The sequence below is a fragment of the Rhinopithecus bieti genome, unplaced genomic scaffold (genome assembly GCF_001698545.2).
Source record: "Rhinopithecus bieti isolate Rb0 unplaced genomic scaffold, ASM169854v2 scaffold_51227, whole genome shotgun sequence".
NCBI classification, from domain to species: Eukaryota; Metazoa; Chordata; class Mammalia; order Primates; family Cercopithecidae; genus Rhinopithecus; species Rhinopithecus bieti.
In genome coordinates this window covers 394,578-406,034 of record NW_016820844.1, presented here as the reverse complement: position 1 = coordinate 406,034, position 11,457 = coordinate 394,578, and the positions used below count along the sequence as shown (strand labels likewise).

Here is an 11,457-nt window from a genome sequence, read left to right as displayed (position 1 = left end):
AATTTCTTATTATTATTTTAGAGGCAGGATCTTGCTCTGTGGCCCAGGCTACAGTGCAGAGGCACAATCATAGCTCACTGCAACCTCAAACTCCTGGGTTCACGTGATCCTCCTGCTTCAGCCTCCCTTGTAATGGGGACTACAGGCATGCACCTCTGTGCCTGGCTAAAATTTTTATTTTTTTATAGAGACAGGATCTCACTATGTTGCCCAAACTTGATTCAAATTACTGGCCTCAAGCAATACTCCTGTCTTGACCTCCCAACCTTTCTTTAAATTATTACCAATGTTTTCCCATCAAAGGTCAAAAGGCAAGCCTGCTGAACTGGGCCAGACGCTGCTGGATGAAGTTGCTTTCATATAGCTTTGGATTGTAATCTCTGCCCATCCATTCATTCATTCTGCAGTCAAATTATATTGGTAAAGAACCTACCAAATGGGGAGCCCTAGTGATAGACTATTGAACAAAATAGAAACCTCCTCTTGGGGCATATTGGAGAAGGAGGAGGGAGGCTGACATTAATCAAATAACTCTGGTATTATACATTACAAACTGATATAAGAGCACTAAAGGAAAAGTGAAAAATAATCAAGTGGCCGGGCATGGTGGCTCACGCCTGTAATCCCAGCACTTTGAGAGCCCGAAGCCGGTGGATCACTTGAGGTCAGGAGTTGGAGACCAACCTGGCCAACATGGTGAAACCCCGTCTCTACTAAAAATACAAAAATTAGCCCGGTGTGGTGGCTTACACCTGTAAACCCAGCTACTCGGGAGGCTGAGACAGGAGAATGGCCTGAACCCGGGAGGTGGTGGTTGCAATGAGTCGAGATTGTGCCATTGCACTCCAGCCTGGGCGACAGAGCCAGACTCTGAGAAAAAAAAAAAAAGAAGAAAGAGGAAGAAAGAAAGAAAGAAAAGAAAGAGAGAAAGAGAGAGAGAGAAAGAAGGAGAGAAGGGGAGAAAGAGAGAGAAGGAAGGAAGGAAGGAAGGAAGGAAGGAAGGAAGGAAGGAAGGAAGGAAGGAAGGAAGGAAGGAAAAAAAAATCAAGGAACAATATGTTGCGTGGAGACGGGAGGTCAAGAAAAGCTTCCTTGATTTGAAAAGATTCCTTGAGTTGAAGCTGAAGCATTAAACAAATTTAACCAGGTAAAGAGAAGAGGCCGGGCGCGGTGGCTCACTCCTGTAATCCCAGCACTTTGGGAGGCCGAGGGGAACGGATCAGTTGAGTTCAGGAGTTTAAGACCAGAATGATTTTACAGAAAAAACATCATTTAGTATCAAGGGGAAAACACGACCAGGACCTTGACTCTAGAGGCTGCGTTCCTAAAACAGCAAGCGGGGCAGGAGGGAAGTCCCATAGAGCTTTGGAGCCACAGGAGAGGCACTCTCTTATCTCCCCCTTCTGGCAAACTAGGTATGAGAGAGAAAAAGAAGTTTCACTCTGAGGTGCGAGCGCCGCCGGACATTTCCTGACTGCTCAGGTGGGCAGGCTGAGTGCGGGAGCGCCTCAGGGGCTTCTCATAGGTGCCTGGGTCAGGACGAAGCTACATAGTTCTTCGTGACGAGAAACTCACTTCTGGCACCTGTCGGGATGCCAGATTCCATGCCAAGCCCCCAAAGATTCTTACTAGTTTGGCAAAAAATGGGATCCGCCAGGTCCACTTCAAAGCAGTGCCCTCTTCCTTTTGTTGCCAAAGATCTGAGGACCACACTGCTAAACTAAGCAAGAGACATGCGTGGGTTGGAGATAGAAGTGAGAGTAATAAGTTTACAAGCACAGTATTACCAATCCCAAAAAAGAACCACCACGCTGGGAAAAATCTGTATAATGAAACAATTTGTGTTACCTTTGGCTTGTTTGCCATAAGGACAGGGAGTGGATAAGGAAGTAAACTGCGTAGGTGTGTAAATAAGGACGGAAGGCAGTGCACCATTCTTTAGATGACAAAAATAGACCGTTCCTGAGAAATGAGCAAAGGAAGAACCCTCCAGGCAGCGGCCTCTGGTGGCGTGCCGTGATCGTATAGTGGTTAGTACTCTGCGTTGCCGCAGCAACCTTGGCTCGAATCCGAGTCACAGCAGTATCTTGACGTCGTGTGTGCTCACTTTTGCAACGTGTTGGAGTAGAGACAGTCTCAGAAAAACGCATGCAAAATTGAATTGACTCATGATCTAATCTGTACACAAAAAACGCTAATTTTCATCATGGTGCCCCAACCAGTCAGCCAAGCAGAGAGTGTCTGTGGTTGTCGCCTTGTCTTTCTTTTTTTCCCTCTCCAAAGTTTCTCTTCCCAACCCTACCCAAGCCCTACAGTTTTGTTGGCATTGGCTGTATGTAAAGAAACTGAGATAATTTTTTTTTTTTTAATAGAAAACTTTTACTTTCAAACACTGGTAGGCATGAGGAAAGGACTGTTCAAAAGGGGATTCAGGTTTGTTGTGGAGATCTTTCTTAAAACACAAAAGACAAATTATTAATCACGCGTTTCTAAGTATCCTAGCTGGGCCAATGCTGAGAAACTGTAACCTTTGATGGTCTGGAGAAAATTAAAGAAATTTGAGTAATTGAAGGAATTTGAGGAGGGGAAATAATGGCCCAGAAGAATAGCCCCCATTTCTAGCCCGTTCAGTTTCTAGAATGAGTTCTAAGGGGCAAGTACACTGTCGGGTGGGAATGGAGGAGAGTTGATCTGAGATAGGGAGGTGGCTGGAAAGAAGTATTTGGTGCTACCTGGCACCAATAGGAGATGGCTAGAGGCAGGCAGATCCCCAGAGGAGCTTCCATGAGCCCAGTTCTAGTTAGTAGCACAGCACTCTGAGAACACATTAATGGCACTTCGTACCTCCTGGCCCTGGTGGATGGCTAGTATTCAAACAGGTGTGGTGGCGCATGCCTATAATCCCAGCACTGTGGGAGGCTGAGGAGGGCAGATCACCTGAGGTCAGGAGTTCAAGACCAGCCTGGCCAACATGGTGAAACCCCGTCTCTACTAAAAACACAAAAATTAGCTGGGCCTAGCGGCATAGGCCTGTAGTCCCAGCTACTCGGAAGGCTGAGGCGTGAGAATTGCCTGAACCCATGCGATAGAGGTTGCAGTAAGCCAAGATCATACCACTGCACTCCAGCCTGAGTGACAGGGTGAGACTCTGTCAAAAAAAAAGAAAGAAAGAAAGAAAGAAAGAAAGAAAGAAAGAAGGAAGGAAGGAAGGAAGGAAAGAAGGAAGGAAGGAAGGAAGGAAGGAAGGAAGGAAGGAAGGAAGAAAGAAAGAAAGAAAGAAAGAAAGAAAGAAAGAAAGAAAGAAAGAAAGAAAGAAAGAAAGAAAGAAAGAAGCATTGTCATACTTTTAGCAACTTATCAAAAATTTCAACAAAAGAGATTTGTTCTTTCCTTCTTGGGGTTAAAATAGCCCCCGTTTATTCTCCAACTGTCCACTGACATGGATTCTGAAACTCAGAGATATTGTAATTAAGCTGAGCTGCCTTATAATGTCAGATATCATCTCTCCAACAGGTCAGGNGGAGGGAGGTAAGGAAGGAAGGAAGGAAGGAAGGAAGGAAGGAAGGAAGGAAGGAAGGAAGGAAGAAAGAAAGAAAGAAAGAAAGAAAGAAAGAAAGAAAGAAGCATTGTCATACTTTTAGCAACTTATCAAAATTTCAACAAAAGAGATTTGTTCTTTCCTTCTTGGGGTTAAAATAGCCCCGTTTATTCTCCAACTGTCCACTGACATGGATTCTGAAACTCAGAGATATTGTAATTAAGCTGAGCTGCCTTATAATGTCAGATATCATCTCTCCAACAGGTCAGGTTCTAGGCCTCTTCTCAGTAATTTAATAGCATTTACAGTGGTTATTCATGTTCACTTGTATCACACTCTACTTCAATTTTCTTTTTAGTCTATTTTATCTTGACTCAGTCTTATAAGAGTGGAGACAGGGACCAAGCATGTATTGACCCCAAAGGATCAGTTCTTGTCGATTACTTGCCACAAGTGAATGATAAAACTGCTAAAGCAATAAACATCTTGATCTTGCAATTCTCCAGAACACATTTCCTCAGATCTTACTGGCCTGAGTAGCAGAAATCTATGGACTCTGACTCAGAGGCTACCTCTTAGTGAGAGAGCTAGGGTCCTAGATCTATCACAGAATAAAATTGTAGTGACAGGTGAGTAATAGGGATCAATAAAACCCATGCTGTATGATTTGCTCGAAAAGTAGAGAGCTTGCTTGGCATGTACCATATGATACTCAGTGCAAAGCACATGTTTATCTTAGAGGTGTAAAGTTCTCTGGTTCACAATATTGTTTTCCAGCTTTGAATGAGCGTTGCTAGAAATCTGGTATTAAGTAAACAGGGGAATTGTGAGATTAAAAGCTTGCATTTTATGAATGCACTAATATTGGTATGGAAGTATCTTACACAATCTGCCAACCACATTTTCAGAAAGAAAATTGTCTTACTCTACCTATGGCATCCATGGTCTTGAAATTACTTTTTAACATTTCTATGTCTTATCATTCTCATCTCTCAATGGAAGTTAATGAAAGTTACCACCTTCTAAAATTGTTCTAAAGATTTAAGGGTGTTAAATGCATGATAGCACTATCTCAGTAAGGTACAAACAAACAAACAAAAAACATGATAAAATAAGCCATTTTTGGAGTTAAATAAATAAATATCATTGCTACTTAAGTGGTGGAAGGCCTTCATACAGTAGTAATATTGCAAAGACTTTTACCAGACTCAGCATCTATTTAACTTGACCACAATCCTCTGCTTCTTTGATGCCCATAAGGTAGTTCTAACAATAACAAGAAGGGTTTTGTCTGTTCTCAGGATTGAGGCTTATTTGAAGATTTGAGCAAGGCTTTTTATAAGGCAGATGTTGGCCAAAATATTTGCTATGATAGGCCATAAGTTTAGGGAAGACACAGATGTTGTGGGAAAAGGTAGGTTCTAGAAAGGATAGCCCCAAAAGTCAGGGAATCAGGAAAAGAACTTTCCATCTAATGTCAGCAGAAATCCAGATGAAACACTTTAAACAGCAGTTTGATAGTGCTAATTTCTCTCAAGGGTGCAGCAATCTATCTGTGGCCACACCATTCCAGCACCTACTTTATGTTGAAATGTCTGCTCATATCTTGGAAAGATTTCCAAAAGGAGAAACAAAGCATTTTTCTTCCAGGGCTTTACACCATAGCAAGATTTATGAAACACGTGTCAGTGAGAAACAGAAGTCAGGGAATAAATAACTAAACTTAACAAAAAACCTCAGCCAAGAAAGCCAAAAAATTTGTATATCCTGGCCTTGTGATTAGCTAGGTAGTGAGTAGAAGCTCATGACCCACAGGAAATAAATCAGAAGCAACACCAGGCTTGGTTAAAAAATAAAAACTCAACCTCAACCTAAGTAATTTCTCATCTTTCCAGGGTCTTGCATTTTGTGGATGCTTAATGAATGCATATGCAAAGCACCAGGCAGTTATTTAAATATTTCAGGATATTGGTTTCATCTGCTTTTCCCCATGCTAAGCTGCATTCAGCTAAACATTCCATGACTCCTTCTACATTCATCAAACCGACGTAGAACCTGAGATAAAAGGTCACGCAACTCTGTGAGGCCCAAGTTAGAGGTTCCCACAGCATCCTGTGAGGGCTATCACATCGTACTCTACTTTGTTCTCTAATTCTCTACATCATCCACGCAGTTTTACAATCTATGTGGGTCTAGAAATTGAGTCTGTTTTAACCCAGCAGGCAAATGAGCAGAACAAGACTATGACAGAAGCAAAGATATCCATCCAGCAGAACTCCCTGTTTACATCTAACTTATTGTTTCTAACAGCAGATCTCCTGTTGAGACCAAAGCTCTCTTTGAAACAGAGGGTCTCAAAGTGCCTAGTTTGGATGAGTGGGAATCAGCGTGACCACAGATCTCCACTGCATCACTGTGTCCTCGTCTAGGCTCACTTTCTTGTGCCAGATTAGATAAAATAGAAGGAAGCATAATGGTTTTTCTCAATTGCAGTGAATTAGCTCAGAAGGTAGTGTGGTGGGTGCTATAACCCAGCAATAAAGAGATTGGTTTTCATATCCCTTGTATTTTTGTTTGTTGTTGGATTTTTTTAGTTGGTTTGTTTGTTTTGGGGTGTTTTTTGTTGTTGCTTTCGGCCAATTTTTTAAATTTTGCTTTTTTATCTCCCTGTAGAACATAAATTCAATAATGGAAGAAAATTTTGCTGTTTCATTCGCTGTTTTCAGTGAATAAAATCTCCAATACCTGGAAAACTACCTGAAATGCAATACTCAACATTTGTGGACAAAATGAATGCACTAACAGAGAAATAAATTTAAAATATGTTGTGATATCCAATATTTCCTGTAGGGGGAGATAGTCACCATGAAATAGAAATTTCACTCATTTCAATTTGAAATAAATTCTAAAACCCTGCATTGAAGAAAAGTGTTTTTTTAAGTGTTGGAATTTCTGCTTTGTTGCTGGTTCAGAAACACAGATGTGCTTTCTTTGTCACAAAATTAAGTACACTTTTGGCAAACTGATAATTTGACAAAAATGTTATAAATATGATATATCTGAACATATGCCCAAGAGGGGCCCTGTGGCTTAGCTGGTCAAAGCGCCTGTCTAGTAAACAGGAGATCCTGGGTTCGAATCCCAGCGGGGCCTTAGTTGTTCAATTTTATATTTTCAATAGTACGTTGCAAATACATAAGTTGAAAATGCATTAAGGAATTTATAGGTTGTGAAATCTGTACTGAGCGATTAGCACAATTATGAAGAGTCCTTTGCCAGGTAACTGCATCACAATATGAAAGGGTTGGGATGAAGGAAAAAATGAATAAAGTTTCTGTTGGTAAAAAGCAATGGGTTTGCTGATGACAGGTAAGACTGGGGATGTATAAGTTGTACAAAAAAAAGTCTTGTAATACATAGTAGAGAGCAATATTTCAAATTCTGTCATAGACATTCAGTCTCCAGCCTCTTAACCTTGATAGCCATCATTTTCAGCACATGATAGATTTTGATTATCAGTGTCAGGCAAATAATTAATAAGCCATGGCATTTTGCTTGGAGTCTGATTCACTTTGATTTTTGAAAATAAGACAGTAATGGTGAAATTTATTTTCTCACCATTTCGGTTTTGTATGACTCTAAGAATTGTCTTATTTGTACATCTAGGATCTAGGGACTCAATTATATATTGAGGAAATAAATCACAAATGAATGACTTTCCTGAATCTTAAGTGGCATTGCAGTTCATAAACTAAAGTGTACCCTCTGTAGCACTGGCTGACTCATTTGGTTTCTCAGCTTTATCTAAAGAGATTTCAAAGGTTATTATCAGAGTTCCACCAGAGTCATTGTCTTTTCACTGCTGTAAAAGTAGTCCTGCACTGTGCCTGAAATCGTTTATACTTCAGAGTAAATCTGATTCTGCTTTCTCATTTTATTCATAGCAGTTCTCTCCCACCTACTTTCAAAGGAATGTGAGCAAAACAGATTGTCACAAGCCTCTGCTTCACTTCTCAGAAGACTGATATTTAAAGGATCCTGCAAATTGGATTGCTGCTATTGAAAAATTTGTAAACAATTGATTAAGCTATGTCTTCAAAGTTTAAGTATCTAAAAATACAAACTTGAATACTACAGTATTCTCTCCTTCTTGCAAACTAAATTCAATGAAGGCTGAAAATATCTGAAGATTTATATATTACATGTTATAGTGTTATTCTTGCTCTATGCTTACTAAAAGCGCAGAGAGGAACAAATATGTTCTCAGGTACATTTCAGTTAAGTGGCCCTAAACAACCTCTGTCTGAAATATTAAGTGGAACACACAAATCAGCTATCAAACTCTCACTACCTTACACCTGTCAGTTACTCCAGATTCAACCTACACATTAAAAGGAAGCCTCAGGTCAGGTGCAGTGGCTCACACCTGTAATCTCAGCACTTTGGGAGGCCGAGGCAGGTGGATCACGAGGTCAGGAGTTCAAGACCAGCCTGACCAACATGGTGAAATCCCGTCTCTACTAAAATACAAAATTAGCCAGGCATGGTGGCACGTGTCTGTAATCCCAGCTACTCAGGAGGCTGAGACAGGAGAATCGCTTGAACCCAGGGGGCAGAGGTTGCAGTGAGCCGAGATCACGCCACTGCACACCAGTCTGGGCAACAGAGCCAGACTCCATCTCAAAAAAAAAGAGAGAGAGAGAGAGAAAAGAAAAAGAAAAAGAAAAAAGAAAGGAAGCTTCCTCCATTATTAACATATTTGCAGACTGTCTCACAGCCTGGTTTTGAAAGATGAGGAAGTAGAATTCTCCCTTCCCCCGTTATATTTAGGAAAGAAGGGAGAAGTAAATTAAGAGGAATGACAGAAGATGACACAGAATATATGGTGTCAATCTTACTTAAAGCTTTGCAAAATAACAGAGATTCAGTGAAGAATTTTTAGAGAGGAGTGACATGAAATATTCTTAGAAAGACAATGATTAAAACAAATTCAAGGAAGCAAGAGAGACAAACCAAAATAAATAAACAAAAGACTTGCCAGGCATGGTGGCTTACTATATTGAATCATGAGGGCAAATCCTTCATAAATGACTTGGTGCACTCTCCACAGTAATGAGTTCATGTGAGAGATCTGGTTGTTAAACCTGAGCGTTCTCACAAGGAATCTCAGATTGGACTTTAAAAAGAGACTAGGACTTTTCTTCTCTCTCTCCTGTTCCCTCTCTCACCATGAGGCACCTGCTCCTGCTTCACCTTCCCCAAGAGTTAAAGCTCTTTTCGGCCTCACCAGAAACCGAGCAGATGCTAGTGCCATGCTTATACAGCCTGCAGAACCATGAGCCAAATAAACTTCTCTTCTTTATAAATTATCCAGCCTCAGATATTCCTTGATAGCAACGCAAAATGGACTAACAACTTTCCTCCCGCAGTGGAAAAACTAGTTTTCTCTCCATTACCAATCTAATTCTTCTATTCCATATAAATTTGTGTTTTTTGACTTTCCCTTTAAACTGGTTACAACATCTGTCTGATTCCATCACTGAATCAGCAAAATAAGATATTTAATCTGTATTCATTAATTTTATTGAGAAAAAATTTACATAATATAAAATTAATCATTGTAAATTATACAATTCAGTGGCATTTAGTATGGTTACAATGATGTGTAATCATCATGTCTATCCACTTCCAAACATTTTAATCACCTCAAAAACAAACTGTGTACTCATTAAGCAGTCACTCCCCATTGTTCTTTTCCCCAGATCCTGGCAGTCATTAATGTAAGTTCTGTGTGTATGAATTTACCTATTCTGGATATTTCATTAAACGGAATCATGCACTGTCAGCCTTCTACTGCTTAATATAATGTTTGAGGTTCATCCGTGTTGTGTATATATGAGTACTTCATTACTTTTTATGCTGAACAATATTCCACTGTATAGATGTACCATATTTTCCTTGTGCCTTTGTCAGTTGATGGATATTTGTGTTGCTTCTACCTTTTGGCTATTGTGACAGCAATACTATAAATATTCATGTACAAATATTTGCTTGAAAACCTACTTTTAAATCTTTTGATTATATGCATAAGGGTGGAATTGTGAGTTCATGTGGTAATTCTATGTTTAACTTTTTAAGGAAATACTAAACTTTTCCACAATGGCTGCACCATTTTACATTCCCGTTAGTGACGTATGAGGATTCCAGTTGCTCCATGTCCTCACCACCACTTTGCTATTACCTGATTTTTTAATTCTAGTCATCCAAGTAGGTAAGGAGTGGTATCTCACTAATTTGCATTTCCCTAATAATTAATAATGTTGATCATCTTTTCATGTGCTTGTTGGTCATTTGTATATCTTCTTTGAAGGAATTCCTAGTCAAGTCTTTTGCCCAATTTTTAATTGCTTTGTTTTCTTTTTGTTGTTGAGTTGTAAGAGTTTTAAAATATACTCTGGACACTAGACTCTTACCAAATATATGATTTATAAATATTTTCTGTCATTCTTTTTTTTTTTTTTTTGAGACAGAGTCCCACACTGTCGCCCAGGTTGGAGTACAGTGGCATGATCTCCTCTAACTGCAACCTCCACCTCCCAGGTTCAAGCGATTCTCCTGCCTCCCAGCTAATTTTTCGTATTTTTAGTAGTGATGGGGTTTCACTACGTTGGCCAGGCTGGTCTTGAACTCCTGACCTTGTGATCTGCCCACCTCATCCTCCCAAAGTGCTGGGATTATAGGTGTGAGCCACCACACCTGGCCTTTCTATTATTCTTCAGGTTGCCTTTTCACTCTTCTGATATGTCCTCTGATCCACAAAAGTTTCTAATTTTAAGAAGTCCAATGTGTCCATTTTTCTTTTTGTTGCAGGCGCTTTTAGTGTCATATCTATGAAGCCATTGTCACATTGAAGGTCATGAAGATTTATTCCTATTTTTTCTTCTAGGAATTTTGTAGTACTAGCTCTTCCATTCAAGTCTTTGATCCATTTTGATTTAGATTTTCTATATGGTATAAGGTAGGGATCCATTTTCAAAGTTTTTCATGTGAATTTTCAGTTATCCCAACCCCATTTGTTGAAGAGATTATTCTTTCTCTCATTGAACTGTCTTGCTGGCCCTTGTCAAAAATTAATTGGTCATAGGTATATGGCTTTATTCCTGAACTCTCATTGATCTATATGTCTATCTTTATGCTAGCACTGCACCATTTTTATTATTGTAGTTTTGTGGTATCTTTAGAAATCAGAAAGTACAAGTTCTCCAACTTTGTTGTTCTTTTCTTTTCTTTTTCTTTTTTTTTTTTTTTTTTTGAGATGGAGTCTCGCTCGGTCGCCCAGGCTGGAGTACAGTGGCATGGTCTTGGCTCACTGCAACCTCCACCTCCCGGGTTCAAGTGATTCTCCTCCCTCAACCTCCCAAGTAGCTGGGACTACAGGTACACACCACCATGCCTGGCTAATTTTTGTTTTTTTAGTAAAGACAGGGTTTCACCACGTTGGCCAGGTTGGTCTTGAACTCCTGACCTCAAGTGATCTGCCCACCTCGGCCTCCCAAAATGCTAGGATTACAGACGTGAGCCACCACGCCCAGCCTGTTTTTCTTTTCACTACAAAAACATATGAATTTTAGAATCAGCCTTTCCATTTCTGCAAAAAAAAAGAAAGAAAAAGTTATTAGGATATTAATAGGGATTGCATTAAACCTTCAGATAGCTTTGGGGCAGAATTGCCATTTTAATAATACTAAGTCTTCCAATCTTTGAACATGGGATATTGTGATGGTCAATTTTATGTGTCAACTTGGCTAGACCACAGTACCCAAATATTTAGTTAAATACTATTCTAGATATTCCTGTAGCGGTATTTTTTGGGTGGGATAAGCATTTATTTATTTATTTATTTATTTATTTATTTATTT

At 39.7% G+C, this 11,457-nt stretch overlaps 1 non-coding gene across 1 annotated transcript; it reads left to right on the top strand.

Moving 5' to 3' along the window:
* Positions 1 to 6,617: 6,617 nt before the first annotated feature.
* Positions 6,618 to 6,691, top strand: TRNAT-AGU (transfer RNA threonine (anticodon AGU)). The gene has a single exon. It is a non-coding gene; the product is annotated as a tRNA-Thr (tRNA).
* The last annotated feature ends 4,766 nt before the right edge of the window (positions 6,692 to 11,457 follow it).